Here is a 19,687-nt window from a genome sequence, read left to right as displayed (position 1 = left end):
GAGCAATGAAGAGGGCTCAAATATTATTTTATACAATGTTCACACTTTAGTTGATAACTATTTGTGTCTAAGTTTCAGAATTATGAAGATTTATCTTAAAAAATAAATGTTGCTTTTCTTTACAAAGTAGGATGGGACCAAAAAAACTTGCGTCATTTCAGGGCAATTGGCAGCTTAGCAGGATTAGAATTGAATCAATTTAAAAAAATCATCAAAGTTGATCAATTTTAATTTCAAAGATTTACTCACCTGTACTTACTACAAGTCACAAGATAGATAGAAATTGTGCAACTCCTCATGTACACAGCTTATTCTAAAAAGTCACCAAACTACACTTACAGTTCAATAATTATATTCTTAATTGGTTTGCCACAATGTATTTTCCTTAATTTGCTACAAATCATGATCCAGGTGAAGCTGTTTTACCATGTTTCTTTCCAATATTTAGGCACACTACCTCATTATCTCATTAGAAGCTATTTATTTACCTTGTAGGTTTTTGTGGCAAAACACAGTAATATGACATGTTTTGTCATGACTGAGCATCCACTAGGTTGTTTAGTTGCTCTGCAACATTGGAAGGTCAAAAGTTGCCAATATTCCATCTGTTCAACAATTGGCCCTGTAATCTTTAGAGTGAATTCTGTAGACCAAGTTTCAAAAGCGTAAATGGAAAACAATCTTGAATACCATGACAAATTTTGATTCTAATTTGGCTGTAAGCTAAAAAAAAACATTTACATGGTTGATTTGCAATTTTTACTGAAAAAATAAGACTAAACTAGTTGCTACATAATAACTCATCCCAAAAACCAGGTGCACTGTAATAGGTCTTTCAGGAATCATTCCATTTTCTAACATAGTTATCATCGTCAACTGAAAGTTCTTTCTGTGAATCCATATTTGCATAACAAAACGTGCAAGTCTTAAAAACCTGGGAGCTGGTTCTACCACTTATCACTATCTTTTAATAGTAAGATGGTAATAAAACCTGTTAGGAGTGTTTATGTACTTCTAAATGTAGTAATCTAGGGATCCCACTGATGTTTGTGTAGGAAGTTTCTTCTTTGCTGTAGGGTGTACATCCCTGTCTAGTACACTGCCAGGACTCCAATCTGTTTTATGACAAAACAGATTCATTTATCTCCAAATAAATAAATTACTTTTGTGAACATTTAGGAACATTTGCATAATTAGGCTGTAAGATTTTTAGCAGTGTTTTTCATAATAATTAAACCAATCTAATCTTGGACAGGATAAACAGACTTACTAGGATGAAAGCAGCCTTCAGGCAATGAACTTGCTGCATTCCACAGGAACTGTAATGCTGATGATGTTTGTTAATTATTCAGAGCTTTTACTCCCTAGTAATAGCAGTGTTTGTATCGCCTGAAGCTCAGACAGCAAGTCCCAAGCAAAGAAAATTATCCTCTTTTTTTGACACTTTCCTCAAAAACAAAAATGGAAACACTTGAACATAATTGTATGTCCTTAACTGGAGCATCCAACATCAATGACATTGCCTCCTGCTACTGTCACATGATTATGGCCTGCACAACCAATCAGCATCAACATTGAATGGCCACTCTCTACATTAAAAGATCTAAAAGATTAGTGTTAAAGAAGCATATTTCTAAAACATAGAAGCTTTTGATCAGTCTTAAAAGTCACAAGAATTGACAGTTTTTGTTTTTTTTTCCGTTCTGAAAACAAATGTGGGCAACAAACATAACCATATGCATTATTGGCATGTTTTACCCTTGTGATGAAAAAGCTTATTATTAAAAGAGCATATGAATCAGCTTTTAACTCTTCAGAAGAAAAATTAGTGTGAAAATACTCTAGGTTAAATTTAAGCAGCATTTTTTTAGAGAGGATTTTGAAGTGGATTCATTCACAAATCCAGATTAAAAAAAAACACTTCAAATACTTTTTAGTACTCTTTCTATTCATTTGAATGGAAAATTCACTTAATTGTCTATGCAATAAGTTATCTTTGGAGTTCCTGGGGGTGTGCTGGGGTTTAGAATTCCCTATATGTAGGAGAATCATTGTTTAGTGAAGCAGGGGAACCTTTAGTCCTTTAACATTGTGTGGGTAGAGGGACCCAGTGACATCATTAGGGCTTTATAGGAACCTAGGGCAAGCCGACGTGGAGTGGGGGCGCCGCAACGTTCCCCCTAGGGCGCCAACCCCTGCTGTTAGGCAGCCATCAGTGCAGACATCATTTAGGGATATGTCTTTCCCCAAACACTAGTTTTTCCACGGTGTGTTTTTGTTTTTTTCTTTGGTGCAGCCACAGGTTGGTGGCATTTTAGATATTTATAATAAACATTTTTGGGTTTTACATGAATACTATATTTTAATAGCCCAATTTGAATCTATAAACGTTAGAATCTTTGGAGTTCCTAACTGATGAAGCTTTGAAAATCTCACTGCAGAAGAAGGGGAATGTCACTTTTTATGAGGATTCCATATTGAATCTTCTACAAACTTGGCATTGTCAGATGAAAAAGCTACAAAATACTGTGTGGAAAAATGGTTATAAAAACTATCCTAGCTTGGGATTAAAGACAGCAGTCCCTCTAGGTGATTACAGATTTGTGGATCCTCAAAGCATGAAAACTATGCACTGTCAGGGTTCTCTGGTGCTGACACCAGGTTTAGGTGAGTGCAAGACCTCAAGTATGCGACTTGCATGCATATGATCTCATGCTGACTAGACATTTGCAGCCTCACTCAAAGCAATTGAATAGAACTATGCTAGACATGTCTAGTCGGAATGTGAGCGTTAGTATGCATATTTATGGTGACAATGCAGCCGATGAAGGCACTTGAGAATCCTAAGATCATGCACTGTGTGTGCTGTGAGGATTCACTTGTCTGTAGTCACACATTTAAACTTGGACAAAAAGATGACTCTTCAGGGCATGCAGACATTTTTGCTCTCAAACATCTTTATTGGCTTCTTTTCTGTCTTTTTTTGCAAAATCTTTTTTTAACACTTGTTTTGAATAAAAAGTGAATAGCTTCAAAGTAGGAGCCAACTGAAGAATAGTCAGGTCACTTCTTTTAACCTCTTTGTGTCTTTGGAAACTAGAAGTGGTTAAAAGATGATCAAAATGCTGAATGTAAGCACAGCAAGTTTTTACATTCAATGGCATACTTTCATTATTTTTACCATTTATTTAAAGTTTTTTTTGAGGCAAGTAGTAAAGCAAACCTGCCTGAAAAAGATGTTGTGTTGACATACTTTTAAGAGTATGCAACTACACAGAAAGGTTTTTCCTGGGACTTTGGATGAGTTTTGGTGCCTAAGGCTGGAATAACACTACCGTAGAATACGACCAAGTGCAATGTGAGAAAACATCGCATAGCATTCGGCCCAGTGTTAAACTATGGGACAGCTCACATCACCATTTATTTTCTCCAGCATATTCGACGTGCGTGTAAAATCGCAGCGTGCAGCAATTGTCACAGAGACTTGGCCGACACTCACCAATGCAAGCATATGGGTGCGAGAAAAAAAATCGCACAGCACTCAGCCCATGTGAGTGCTGTCAGATTTTTATGCACCGATGTCCTTTGAAAAGCCGGCAACTCATCTGCCAAGCACAGCAAAATCACAGCATGACAGGTTGGAATAGTAAACATAGAATAGATATATGCACATAGAATACATAGATATATAGATGTCAGTAACACATATATGCATATATATATATATATATATATATATATATATATATATTACATAGATAGATGGTTAGATAGAAGAAAATCACAACAGGAGCCGACAGGATAGAAGAGATATATTACACACAGTAAATATGCATATAGAATAGGTAGATATACAGATGTCTGTAACAAATACAATTAGAGCAATGTGTGTGCAGCTTACTGTACATGTATTTAATTAATAATTTGTCTGAAAAAATGGCGTAGGCTCCCACATAACTTTTGTAACCAGCAGAGGGAAAGCCGACAGCTGGGGGCCGATGTTTATAGCCTGGGAAGGGGGAAATACCCATGAAGCTTCCAGGCTATTAATATCAGCTCACAACTGTATACTTAGCGTTTGCTGGCTATTAAAATGGTGGACCCTAAAAAAAATGATGCAGGGTCCCCCTATAATTAATAACCAGCAAAGTCTATGCAGACAGCTGCAGGCTGATATTAATAGCCTAGGAAAAGCCCCCAGGCTAAAAACTAAGATGTGTCCCACTTGCCCTGTAGCGGTGGCAAGTAGGGGGATAGTTGGGGGGTTGATGCCACCTTTGTATTGTCAGGTGTCGTCAAGCCCTGAGGTTAGTAATGTAGAGGCATCAATAAGACGCCTCCATTAACAACCCCATAGTCACATTGTATGAAAACAAAGACATCCAGAAAAAGGTACTTTAATTCAACGAATGACACAAACTCCTTTAATAAATCTTAATTAAACCATACTTATGACCTCATCCATTCCACCGACACCCTTGTCGTCTGCAAAAGAGTTAAAAATTAAAAACAACAATATTCCTCACCTCTCTGCAGAGATGATGCTAATCCATTTGTCCCTTGATGGGTCTAGCCCTGCTACATCTAGATGGCAGGCTCATGTTTGCATGATGTGACCATACAGCCTGTTATCCAGCTGAAACACTGAGTAGCATGGGGTCAGTATCTCCCTGTGTACTACTATTCCCTGTCTAACGGCACTGCGAGTGTGAGAAAGTTCTCCTGCTCGTGGTGCCGTCAGATAGGTCCTGCGAGTTCACAACCAATGAACTCACTTTACCTTTCTGATGTCAATGCGAGAGCCATGGGAAAACTTTCCACCACGCTCGGCTGACATCAAATCGGTGAAGTGAGTTCACTGGCTGTAAACTCACAGGACCTGTCTGATGGCACCGTGACCAGGAGAATTTTCTCGCCATCAGACAGGGAATAATAGTTCACAGGGAGATACTGAGCACACGCTGCTCAGTGGTTCAGCTGGATGACAGGTTGTATGGTCGCATCATGCGACCATGAGTATACAGATAAAACAGAAGGGTCTTACAGCTGCTATTTACTCAGGTAACTCATTTTCCTGCCTGATTTATCATAGGAGCAAGGAATTCTGCAACAAATTCAGTCCTCTGACCGCATCACAAATCAAGTCAATGAAGTAGGAGCTCAAGTGGCCACTAAGCTTATGTGTCTCTGACTTCATTCATGATGAGCTCGTAGCAATGGTGACATGGCCGAAAAACATACTCCTGTGATAAAAAAGAAAGGAAGGGAAATAATATAATTAAACAACCAGCATTAAGCCCCTGCAGTTTCATCTGCAAACTGATTTATCATAAGTGACTTTTGCTTAATTTTCAGATCAGGAGCTTTAGTATCTACCAAACAGGAATTGGAGCAGCTATGTATAGTCAGACACTGAAAATAACAGTACGTAGCAGAGGCACATTTATAATATCATCTTAGCACAGGAATATCTTTTTTAACACATTCAATTATAAAACTTATTATTATTTCAAGATCTATTAATTAAAATATACTTTGTGAAACAACCAATTTAAGCTTTGCTACATCTCTACAATTGTGTTGGTACTTTTGTGTTCGCTGTTAATTCAGTAAAGATTTTGGATCTGGATCTGAATCATAATTTTTTGCACATTACTGAGACATGAAGTAGTGTTCTATGATAAGCAAGATTGATGAGTCCTAATTCCCTGCCCACTAATAGGAGTTATTATCAGACTTTCTTCCATTATACATAAAAGACAATGCTCTACATGAATGAGGTGATTTAGATGACCATCATTTTGAGATTTGTTTAACTACACATGGATTAACATTTCTCCACATTATTGTCTTTTTATTCATGCTTAGGCAAAGTGGCGAATATGTTGTCATTAAATATTGAATTTATTTATATTTATATTGAACACCTGCATCATGGTTAAAAATTAACCAACCATACCAAACTGCAGCTTCAAAACTTCCTAGAAGCTTCTATCTAAAGTGAAAACTCAAGAAGATTTTAGTGAGTGACCCATGCACATTAATATGCTGTGGTGAAAGAAGGTGAATGCTAATACTGGGCATATATTACATTTGCATTTTTGCTATTTTTTTATTTTTTTATTTTTTTTCATCCACTTGACATTATTTCAATACATTTTTACATTGCACAGAAAATGTCTGATAATGATATATCTTTAGATATACTTAGTACTAAAGGATAATTTGATTAGTTAGGCATCTGTTATATATCTTTATGTGGCTTTCAGCTATATATTGTCTACAATATGGCACTGTTACAATACGTTTGACTTTTTCCTTTTCGCTTGGCTGCTTACTTTGCAGAGGATGCTTTACAGATGTGTTCTTTCCCTTGACAAACAATTACCCTTGTTCCTCACAGCAAGGGGCCATTAGGACATCATCACCAGATTTGCTAAGTCATCTCACAATCTTGAATTGGAGCAATCACTTTTTAGCTGAGAGTATCAAGCTTGGGAACCTAGAAGCTACAAATGGAACCCCTCTAGGCATATTATTTGTTATTTTGATCCAGGAGAGTGACAGATAATGGCTAATATGCTAATTCTAAAAGTCTCTCTTTAGAATTTATCCTTGGCTTCAGTACTCAGAAAAAATTAAAACGAGCTGGAAAATGATAGTTTAATTATCATTCTCTTCCAATTTAGTAACATTGGAGAAAAGGGCCAAACACAAAATAACACCAGTAAAAAACAGTAAAAAACCCTCTAGATTTGCAACTTGTTTTGTTATAAACCTCATTTTTATGAAAACCCATAGAAACACTTCAATGTAAGAAAAGTAAAACTTAACTTTTAATTTATATGTATAAAATCACTTAGGGGGTTGTATAAAAGGAAAACACCTTTGTTACACATAGGTGATATAAATGAAAAGACAGCCACAGGGGTGAGCAAGTCACTAAAAAAGAGATTCTCTGCCCTTCACCTTGACAAACAGACCTACTTCACCACCCAGATCTCCTCACTAACAACCCCCCAAAAAACTTTTCAACACCTTTCACTCCTTCCTCAGTCTGAAAACAAAGGCCCCTATCATATACATATGTGCTGATAACCTGGCCTCCCACTTTACAGAGAAAATAGAGAATATCTGTCAGGAAATCCTCCTCCAAGTGCTGTGACTTCCATCACCCTGTATCTCCTCTGGCTCACTCTCCACATTTGATCCCATCACAGAAGAAGAAGTCTCCAGGCTCCTCTCTTCTCCTCCTACTACATGCACTACTGACCCCATTCCCTGTCATCTCCTCCAGCCTCTCTCCATTTGTCACTTCACACCAAACTACAATCTTCAATTTCTCCCTCTCCTCTGGTATTTTCCCTTTCCCTTTCAAACACTCTATCATTACTCTATTATTTAAAAAAACCTCTTTCGATCCATCCCGCACAAATAACCACAGACTAGTCTCTATTCCCCCCTTCATCTCTATACCCCTGGGGTGCCTGGTCTACTCCTGTCTTACCCGTTACCCCTCCACTTACTCTCTCCTAGATCCATCACAGTCTGGCTACCATCCCCTCCATTCTACAGAGACTGCACTCATTAAATTGACCAACGACCTTCTGACAGCAAAATGTAATGGTGACCACTCTCTGCTCACTCTTCTCGACCCCTCTGCAGTTTTTGACATTGTTGACCACCATCTCCTACTCTCTATGCTAACAATAGGCATAAAGGACACTGCTCTCTTGGTTCTCTTCCTATCTTTCTGACTGCTCCTTCAGTGTATCATTCACTGGCTCCACTTTGTTTCCTCTTCCTCTCACTGTTGAGGTCCCCCAGGGCTCAGTCCCTGGCCCCCTTCTCTTCTTTCTCTACATGGCCCCAATTGGACAGACCATTAGCAGATTTGTTATTAGCAGGTATTAGTTTTGAAATCTATGTGAAGTGTTGCCTGCCATGTTTTTAACATAATCCTTCAAAATCTCTGATTTTCTGCAAGTGTACCTAGAAGAATTGATGCTCTTTTGAAGGCATAGGGTTGTCACACCAAAATATTGCTTTGATTTAAATTTCTCTTTTGATCTTTCACGGTTCATTTTGTTAATTTATAAAAATAAGCTGTTAGCCCTTCTATTTTTGAAAGTGTTCCTAATTTGCAGCAAAGTTTTCACACTTGTCCAATACTTTTTTCACCATACACCTTCTTTGGAAATTAAAAGTTTAATTAATATCTTACTGAACACAAAAACCATTTTGAAACCTTATACAGAACTGTGTTTCATCAAACTATTTTTTAATTCATATGAAAACAATGCTAATAATATACCGTATTTTTCGGATTATTAGATACACATTTTCCCTCTTAATTTGGGTGGAAATTGGGAGTGCATCTTATAATTCGAATATAAGCAGGATACCAAGGCCACTGCTGGAGGAGGAAAGAGTGAAGCGTTGCTGAAGGCCACAGGCTGGGATGAGAGTGTGTTCGGATGTGTGACGCTGCAGGTGTTTTGTGGTTCGGGAGCTCCACCAACATTTTGTGAAAGCCCGAAGCCCCCTCACTTCCATGGTTTAATATGTGGTGGACTCTGGAAAAATGACTGCCGGGAATGGCGCATGTGCAGGTGGAGATCTCTGCACCAAGATTTTAGGAGATGAGATCTCAGCGCAAAGATCTCCATCTGCGCATGCACCGCCCAGGCAGCCATTTGCGAGCAGTTTACCGCATAGTAAACAATGGAAGTGAGGGGCTCCGGGCTTTCAGAAAATGTCAGCGGAGCCCCCACACCACTGAGCACCCACAGCATCACACATCCGAACACCCTTTTTGTCCCAGTCTGGGGTCCGCAGCATCACCCCACTCTAGCCTCCGCCAGCAACGATCCTGGGACCCTGCTTCACTGCAGCGTCCATCCCCGGTAAGCAATAAGACGCATGGATTGTAAGAAGCACCACCATATTTTTTAACGTTTTCTTTCCTATTTTTCTCCTCAAAATTTGAGTGCGTCTTATAATCTGGTGCGTCTTATAAACCGCAAATTACGGTAACTGTAATTCCAAAATCTAAAGTTTTGCACAAATTAGTTGATGCAAATATGAATACATCCCAAATACATAAAAAACTACTACATCTAGTACTTTGTATGATGTCCATAATGTTATCGTCTAGGAACGGTAAAGTTGATGACATATTGAAGATCTATCTTATTCCATTCAAGAATGACCTCTTTTAGAGCCTTGATGCAGAATGGAGATCTATTACCGTATATACTCGAGTATAAGCTGACATCTTCAGCCCATTTTTTTAGCAGAAAGTGCCCCTCTCGGCTTATACTCGAGTCATTGTCCCAGGGGTTCGGCGAGGGAGGGGGAGCGGCAGCTGTCACATCATACTCACCTGCTCCCGCCACATCCCTGCATGTCCCTGCTTCTCCGATGGTCTCCGGGCGCCGGCAGCTATTCCTGTGTTCAGCGGTCACGTAGTACCACTCATTTAAGTAATGAATATGGGTGCGACTCCGCTCACATAAGACTGGAGTGCATATTCATTACTTTAATGAGCGGTACGATGTGACCGCTGAACACAGGAACAAGCTGCCACCGTCAGAGACCATAGCATCGGAGAAGCAGGGACTGTGCCGGGAGGGCGAGTATGACAGGGGAGGGTGAGCTATGCGATATTCACCTGTCCCAGTTCCACCGCCGTGCTTTGTTTTCCGCGTCCTCTGGCTGTGACGTTCAGGTAAGAGGGTGCGATGACGTGTTTAGTGTGCGCGCCGCCCCCTGCCTGAACAGTCACTGCAGAGGCCCAGAAGACACAGCGGTGCATGGTGGTGGAACGGGGACAGGTGAATATTACAAGTTTTGTGTCCCCGTCTGCTCTGGACAAGAGGTGAGTATGTCATTTTTTTTTAATCGCAGCAGCAGCATATGCGGCATAATATTCTATGGAGCATCTTATGGGGCCATAATCAACCTTTATGCAGTATTGTATGGGACAAATGTTTCTATGGAGCATCTTATGGGGCCATAATCAACCTTTGTGCAGCATTATATGGGGCAAATGTTTATATGGAGCATCTTATGGGGTCATAATCAACCTTTGTGCAGCATTATATGGGGCATATTTTTTTATGACGCATCTTATGGGGCCCATCATAAACTTTATGGAGCATTATATGAGGTGTATTTTGTATGGAGCGTTATATGGGGCTCCTAATTCAACATAGATATTCAAAAACACTTAACCTACTGATGTCTCAATTCATTTTACTTTTATTGGTATCTATTTTTATTTTTGAAATTTACCAGTAGCTGTTGCATTTCCCACCCTAGGCTTATACTCGAGTCATTAAGTTTTCTTAGTTTTTTGGTGCAAAATTAGGGGTTTCGGCTTATACTCCGCTTGGCTTATACTCGAGTATATACAGTACGGTAATTATATCTATATAAAGTGTATATATATATTCAAAGAAGAGGCAGCACTTCATTTCTTCATTGAGAAAGGCTCATATGGAGCTGAAAAGTTGCTCAGACAAGTGGGTTGATTAAATCTTCCACATTTTTCATTGAAGAAATGGAGTGCTGCCTCTTCTTTTGAATCTCTGTAAACTTGGTGCAATCGTTGGACTGGTTGCCTGGGGCCTTGCTCCTGAAGATAAGTAAAAGTGTTGCGCTGTTCCATTTTTTTTCTCTCTCTCTATATATATATTTATACAGTATATATATATATATATATATATATATATATATATACTGTATATATAAAGTGCTCAGCATAAATTAGTATACACAAGTATATGTATGTATTTATTTATTGATACATAATTTTGTAAAGCTAGATTCTAGTGATTGGCAAGCATGCTCTGATAAGGTGTTATCAGAGCACAGTCATGTCCTAGTCAAGTATTTTCGGCAAGCTCAAAACATATGCTTGAGTCCCCCGCTGCTGCATGTCTCGTGGGGCAATCCCTGCATGTTTTGTGGCTATCAAACAGCCGCGAAACATGCAGCGTCGGCGAGTCGAGCATATTTTTCAAACATGTCAAAAATACTCAATTAGAACATGAGCATGCTCTGATAACATCTTATCCAAGCATGCTCGCTCATCACTAAAAGATACAGCAGAATTGCTGTATTTGTTAATCTCCCTGTTCCAAAAAAGTGAATAAAAAGCTATCAAAAATTCATATATACTTCATAATGTATGGGGTCCTGTTTTTTACAAGATGTGTTGTACTTTTGATTATATAGTATAATTAATTTTACCATATGCTGCACTGAAAAAAGGAAAAAAATCCAAATGTGGTAAAATTGTGAAATAACCCCACACAATTGGGACATCGTTTTTTGGGTTTTATTTTTCCAGTGTTCATTTTGTTGTAAAAATTACTTCATATAATGATGCATCATTGTCAATGAAATTACAGTTATCCCAAACTTGTCAGGTTGTTCTATTATTATTTTAAAAGTAAAACAACCATAAATTTGTAAAATAAAAAATGGGTTTGAGATGTCATATTTCAGGACGTTTTAATTATTCCATTGATAAAGCTGTGTGAGGACTTGGTTGTTAAGGTGCAAGCTATTGTTTTTATTAGTATGATTTTTGCAAAATAAATAATTATTATTTTTTTTAATCAAGTAGTTTTCATTGTAAAAATTCACATTATAAAACAAGTCAATACATACATTGAAATGAAACAAATTTTCCAATTCAACTTTTGTTTTCTTCCCCTCGCTAAGTGACAACCCCAATCAAAATCCCAACACCCCCCACTTCCCCCCTACCACCCCCCCCAAACCTCTATCCAAATAAACTTTATTTTCAACACTGTAAATCTCATCTCAGTACATTTGTATAAAATTTTTCCATACCTATCTTTACAAAATACAATTGTGGCAAAAATGAGTATGGCAAAAACGATTAATCGGCAGCCATCCTGTTCTGCAGTAGGTCAGTGGAAGCCACACCCACATAGTCCATCCATCCCCCACACACATTTTCAAACTGTGTATGTTGACCTCTCTGAGTATATATGTATTTCTTTCCATTAAGATAATAAAGTAAATTTTGTTCACAAATTCTTGTTTAACTGGTGGCTTTTCATCCAACCAATGCACAGCAATAAGCTTCCTAGCAGCATACAGCAACCTTTCTATAGCCAATCTCCCCCATTTATCAATAGCGATATCTTCCACACATCCCAGTACACAGGTCAATGGAGTGCATGGAATATTCACCCCCATCACTTCCCGGATCAAGTCAAGAATCCTCACCCAGAAAGGCTGAAAGCGAGGACATGACCACAGGTGTAAGAGATCAGCCCCCTCATCAGAACATCTTGGGCACTTTGAGTCCTTCCTCATTCCTGCCTTCATCATCCACACTGGGGTCCTGTATACTCTATAAATTAAATACATATCATCATGGGCGACTTCAACATCCCCATTGACACTTCCCTCTCAGCTGCCACTAAACTTCTATCTCTCACTTTCTCCTTCGGCCTCACTCAATGGTCTTCTACAGCCACCCACAAAGATGGTCACACACTGGACCTCATCTTCACCCGCCTCTGCTCCCTATCTAACCTCTCTAACATACCTCTTCCTCTCTCTGACCTTCTCACATTCTCTTCCCTCTCCACTCCATGTCTACAATCCCCACCCCACAAACTTTCACACCCTCCCAGAAATCTTAAACATCTTGACCTACATTCATTCTCTGAATCCCTCCTCCCTCTCACAGATATAAGTTCCTTACACAATGCGGATGACACTGCCACTCTATATAACACCACAATTGCTGTAGCTTTGGAATCTGCTGCCCCACTTACACATACCAAAGCTCGCAAAATCAACAGACAGCCCTGGCACACCAGCCTGACCAAAGAACTGAGGCGAGCTTCCAGGGCTGCTGAGCACAGATGGAAAAGATCCCACTCCAACGAACACTTCATCGCATTCAAACAGTCCCTCACTACTTTCAAGACCACACTCGCCACAGCTAAACAAACTTACTTCTCATCTCTCATATCCTCCCTGTCTCACAACCCTAAACAGTTATTCAACACCTTCAATTCTCTCCTCCGTCCCCAGCACCTCCTCCCTCCCCACTTATCTCAGCTGAAGACTTTGCGCCTAATTTTTCATGCAGAAGATTGATAACATCAGAGACAGTTTTGGTCAACAACCCCCAGAGCCCTTCCTCCCGACTTCCCAGCCCTCCACCTCCAAAACCAACTTCTCCACCGTTACAGAAGATCAACTCTCCACTCTACTCTCAAGATCACATCTCACCACCTGTGCACTTGACCCGCTCCCATCCCAATTCATCCCAAACCTCACCACAGTCTTCATCCCAACCTTAACCCATCTTTTCACTGGTGTTTTCCCCTCAAGCTTTAAACATGCCTCCATCACACCTATCCTCAAAAAGCCTTCTCTTGACCCATCCTCTGTATCTAGCTATCGCCCTATATCAGTTCTCCCCTATGCCTCCAAACTACTGGAACAACATGTCTACCTTGAACTGTCCTCCCATCTCTCTTCTTATTCCCTCTTTGACCACTTACAATCTGGCTTCTGGTCACACCATTCCACTGAAACTGCCCTAACTAAGCTCACCAATGACCTCTTAACCGCCAAGAGCAAGCGACACTACTCTGTCCTCCTCCTCCTCGACCTGTCGGCTGCCTTTGACACAGTGGACCATTCCCTATTATTACAGACCCTCTCATCCCTTGGCATTACAGACTTGGCCCTATCCTGGATCTGATCATACCTAACAGATCAGACATTCAGCCTCTCCCACTCACATACCACCTCCTCACCTCGCCCCCTATCTGTCGGAGTCCCACAAGGTTCAGTCCTAGGGCCCCTGCTCTTCTCCATTTACACCTTTGACCTGGGACAGCTCATAGAATCTCATGGCTTTCAGTATCACCTCTATGCTGATGACACACAGATCTACATCTCTGGACCAGATATCACCTCCCTACTAACCAGAATCCCTCAATGTCTATCTGCTATTTCATCTTTCTTCTCTGCTATATTTCTGAAACTTAACATGGACAAAACAGAATTCATCATATTTCCCCCATCTCATGCAACCCCACCAACTAACCTATCCATTACAGTAAATGGCTGCCCACTCTCCCCAGTCCCACAAGCTCGCTGCTTCGGGGTAAACCTTGATGCTGATCTCTCAACCAAGAATCTGCAAAAACCCTAGTCCATGCCCTCATCATCTCTCACCTTGACTACTGCAACCTCCTGCTCTGTGGCCTCCCCTCTAACACTCTCGCACCCCTCCAATCTATTCTAAACTCTGCTGCCCGACTAATCCACCTGTCCCCCCACTATTCCCTGGCCTCTCCCCTCTGTTAATCCCTTCACTGGCTCCCCATTGCCCAGAGACTCCAGTACAAAACCCTAACCATGACGTACAAAGCTATCCACAACCTGTCTCCCCCATACATCTGTGACCTCGTCTCCCGGTACTTACCTACATGCAACCTCCGATCCTCACAAGATCTCCTTCTCTACTCCCCTCTTATCTCCTCTTCCCACAATCGTATAAAAGATTTCTCTCGTGTATCTCCCTTACTCTGGAACCCTCTACCACAACACATCAGACTCTCGCCTACCATCGAAACCTTCAAAAAGAGCCTGAAGGCCCACCTCTTTCGACAAGCCTACAACCTGCAGTGACCACCGATCGACCAAACCACTGCATGACCAGCTCTATCCTCGCCTACTGTATTCTCACCCATGCCTTGTATGTTGTGAGCCTTCGTGGACAGGGTCATCTCTCCTCCTGTACCAGTTATGACTTGTATTGTTTAAGATTATTGTACTTGTTTTTATTATGTATACCCCTCTTAACACGTAAAGTGCCATGGAATAAATGGCATTATAACAATAAATTATAATAATAATAATAATATAATAATAATAATAACTGCAACAGCCTTCTGGCCTCACTCATAGACACCCTGGGGATATACTGTAATATGGACTCCCACTGAGACTCTGAAATCAAACCCAGGTCTGTCATCCATTTCACCTTCACTGTTAATGGGTGTTGCAGTAGGGATGTTTCCAGCAGGACCCTGTACATTAATGTAATAAACTCCATCGCTTTCCTCTGAGGGCCTATGAGATTCAGTAAACTGTCTGGCTGCAAAACCATACATGACACTGTAAATTGTTTATTGAGAGCATGTCTCAGCTGCAGATACTGGAAAAATATATTTTGGCTCAAAGGAAACTCCATCCTGAGCGTTTCAAACGTGCGCCACCATCAAGCAGTTGAGACATGAACCAAACACCTATATACCGCCACTTACCAAACCCTCTCAACCCCATCAGCTCCACCATTCCAGGATCAAACCAAATTGGTGTGTAACATGTAAACTCCGTTATATCCCTCCACTGTTTAATTTTCTGTCAGATTTTCCCCATCAACGCTTTAGTTGGGATTGTGTTTAGGTTCAATCTAAACCTCCCCGCCTATAATTTGGCTAAGAATGGACCCTTCCCCACCATAAATTCAGTGACTATCCCAGCTGGTGTACTTTGTCTAGGTTCTCCCCAACCTACCATATGCTGGCATTGGGACACTATATAGTATATCCATGGGTTAGGGACTGCTAATCCTCTGTCATCTTTCGATCTTTGCAGATTCTCCAGCTTAATGCATGTCCATCTACCCTTGTAAATCAGATCCCTAAAAAGAGAGTTAATCCAATAGAATTTAGTTTGTGCCAACCACACTGGAGCATTATGGAGCATGTAGAGGAGCTGAGGCATGAGTATGTTTTTATTGGATTAATTCTACCTGCAACTGTCAGGAACAGCTTCTTCCAGGCCCCAATCTTTGCCTGAAATCTCCCCAACAAAGGATTTAAATTGAGTCGCTCACAATCCTCTATTTTGGCTGAAATCACAATGCCCAATGCCCATTTAAATTCAGTAACCACCCGAAAAGGGATCGCCAGGTCAAGTGTCAGGGGAGCCGCCACATCCAAGGGCAGTAATACAGACTTGTCCCAATTAATGGATAATCCTGAGATAGTCCCAAATTTTGAAAAGCTATGCATAGCAACCCTCAAAGACTCTCATGCATCTCCTAGGAACAGCAAAACATCATCCACGTAAAGGATTTCCTTAGTATTGCACAGGTGATAATTGCATCACCTGGACAGGCAAGCATTCAATGACCTGTGCAATACTAAGGAAATCCTCAAAACATGACCTGTTGGTGGCTCTTGAGGACCGGAGTTGGGGAACACTGCCCTATACAGTTGAAAATCCCCAGTCAAATGTCCGTTCACACGCACTTTAGATTTAGGAGATGCGTATAACAGCTGCTCTCAACTTATAATTGTCTCACCAAAACCCATTATCCTCATTACCGCCCACAAGTGCTTCCACTCCACGCTATCAAACACCTTAGCGGCATCTAAGGCCACCATGACCCTCAGACCCGCGTTATCCACTCTTGCCTGCTTGTTGAGAAACAACCATCTAAAGTTATTTGCCATGGATCCATTGGGCATAAATCCGGACTGGTCACGGTGAATTACTGTCATTATAACTTTATTAACGTGATTGTCCAGCATCTTAGCCAGAAGTTTAATGTCTGTCGTCAATAGCGAGATTGAACGATTTGAAGCTGGGTCTGCAGGGTCTTTCCCCTGCTTTGGTTGCACCACTATTATCGCTTTCCTCATGGACCGTGGCAACTCCCACTCCACCAGACCAGCACTGAACACCTCTAGCAGAGCAGGAAGCAACGTCACCTTATACTTTTTGTATACTTCCCCCGGAATCCCATCTGCCCCAGGGGCCTTACCATTAGGCATAGAAACCAGAGTGGCGTCAAGTTCCTCCAGGTCAAATGGCTCCTCAAGAAGCCTCTGTTCTGCCAGCGAGAGCCTGGGAAGCTGTATTGCTGCCAGAAAGCCATTAATCTCCTCTACCGGTGGCTGCACCCGTGATTTATATACATCCAAATAATACCCCTCCATTACCTCCAAAATTGCTTCACCTTCACTACCAGTATGTTCACACACATATCTTCCCCTTAGTGTAACTATATGAGTAGAATCTCTCTGTGCAGGCACTATCTTAGACAGAAGATGGCCCGCCTTGTCCCCTCCTCAAAAAATGTCATACTAGGAAACATTCTCTTACGTTCCGCAGTTTTCATAGCCATCTGACATACTTTGGCCTTTGCCTCCCTCAACCTTCCCTGCGTCTCTGGGGACTGATCTGTCATTAATGCCTCCTTTGCATTCTCCAGTTCTTTTATCAACATCCTATCTTTCATGCTAGTCTCAGCCTTCACCTTCGATATTTCGTTTATGCAGAGCCCTCAAAGGTAAGCCTTCATGGCTTCCCATACCGTTAGAACTGAAGCAGTCCTAGTATTAATTCTAAAATATTCTCTGATGTCCCCCTCCACATGTCCATCCAAATCAATTAATTCTAGCCAGAATGGGTTCAGCCTCCACATGTGCCCCCTAGTGGGTGAAGGTCCCACCTCCTTCAGTTTCACACTCATGGGTGAATAATCCAATATCGTTCTAGCCAGATATGTAACTTCCCCACCAAGCTCCAGCATTTGGTCATTACCCAAGGCCAAGTCAATTCTTGACAATGACGCAAAGGCAGATGAGAAACAAGAGTATTTATACACACTGGGGTGACAAATCCTCCATAGGTCATGCAGTGCAGTTTCCTTCAGGACCGCTCCAAATGAAGTACAGTTACCTTCTGGTCTCAGTGCCTCTCGTCCACCCCTGTCCCAGTGTGTATGTGGAATATTATTAAAATCACCCACAATCTTAGTCGGCACTTCTGGGAATTCCTCCACTATCTCTAAAACCTTGTAAAGCAGTTTCCCACAAAATGGCGGTGGAATAGATATGTAAATCAGCCACATCAAGGATCCATACAATTTACAGAGTAGACATATAAATCTACCCATCATGATAAGTTTACAATGTTCAAAAGGCACGCCGGAACAAATGAGGATGGTAACTCCCCTAGAATATGTTGAATAGGTCGCGTCATACCCCGTTTGCGCCCATCTTTTAGCTAGAGAATGTGTTCTCTCCTTTACCATGTGAGTTTCCTGTAGACAAATCCCCGACTGCTTGAAATAATTCAGAAATTGGAATACAGCCTGTCATTTCATACCAGACGCCAACCCCCTGATATTCCAACTCACAATCCTCATTTTACCAGACATTTTCCCACATCAAAACATATTGCCACCCATTCTTTCATCTGATTAGAGCTAAAACTGTGACCGCAGTGTCCAGTGTAATGAACAATTAACAATTGACTTTAAATCAACATTACCCAAACCTGCCTTTCCATCCCCCCATAATATTGGGAAGAGAGTGCACTTTATCCAAAACAGTCAGTCAGCCCCATCCAGCACTCCCGCATTACATCACAAACCTTTGGGAATGCCTTATGACTTAAAATTGCAGTCAATCAAGTTACATTTTCCGAACATTTTCAGAACATTCAAAAAAATGAACGCGTTCAACAACAGTCCGATCACCCGATCAAAAATCCTGGAATAGTGGTACAGAAGAGAGATAAAGAACTACTGGACCATGCCATAGGAAATATAAAGAAAGAAATGGCCCCTTCAAGCAGCAGAGTCCTTCGGTTTTACCAGGCGCAGGTGTTGCTTGTTGCTGTCCAGCCATCTGAGTGCCTCCTTATCTTCCATAAAGAAGTGTACGGTCCCCTCAGCGACCACTCTCAATTTTGCCGGGTACAACATCGAGAAGGTGACACCTATCTCTCTCAGCCTCCATATAATGTTAGCAAATTTGGCCCTCTGCTTTTGCACCTCAATGGAAAAGTCCGGAAATATGGAAATTCTGGAGCCATTTATTTTAAGATCTGAGTGATCTCTGGCATATCTGAGAATTGCATCTCTGTCTCGGTAATGTAGGACCTTGGCCAGCACTTGTCTAGGAGGGTGTCCGTGGAGGAGGGGATGCACAGGGACACGATGTGCTCTCTTAATTGCATATAGACGGGACAACTTATCAGGGCCTATGGTGTTTAGTAACCATAGGTATCATTGAATGAAATAGTGGAATGTGCTGAGAACAAATAAAACATAAAAATGATTAATGTAAATTAAAATTAATATCATAAGGAGGTCTGGATTTGGAATAATATTCAAAATAAAATATGGAAAATCAAATTACAGGGTGCTTCAACTTCAGTGGAAATGCCTCAAGGCAAGGAAATGATTCTTAGTAGTGTGTGTGGTCTGCACGTTCTTGTATGACCTCCCTACAATGCCTTGGCATGATGTTGATGAGGCAGCAGATGTTCTTTTGATGGATTTCCTCCCAGACTTGGATTAAAGCATTAGTCAACTACTGGACAGTCTGTGGTGCAACGTGGCATTGGTGGATGGAACAAAGCATGATGTTCCTGATGTGCTCTATTAGATTCAGGTCAGGAGAACCGGCAGGCTAGTCCATAGTATCAATGCTTTAATCATGCAGGAACTAGCTGTCACATGAGGCCCAGCATTGTCACGCATGAGAAGGAACTCAGAGCACAGTGCACCTGCATAAAGTCTCACAATTGATCTGAGGATCTCATCCTGGTACCTAATGGCTGTCAGGGTACCTCTGGCTAGCACATGGAGGGC

The sequence above is a fragment of the Ranitomeya variabilis genome, chromosome 2, assembly GCF_051348905.1.
Source record: "Ranitomeya variabilis isolate aRanVar5 chromosome 2, aRanVar5.hap1, whole genome shotgun sequence".
Classification (NCBI taxonomy): domain Eukaryota; kingdom Metazoa; phylum Chordata; class Amphibia; order Anura; family Dendrobatidae; genus Ranitomeya; species Ranitomeya variabilis.
The sequence above is the reverse complement of the archived record's forward strand: the minus strand, read 5'-3'. Positions refer to the sequence as shown.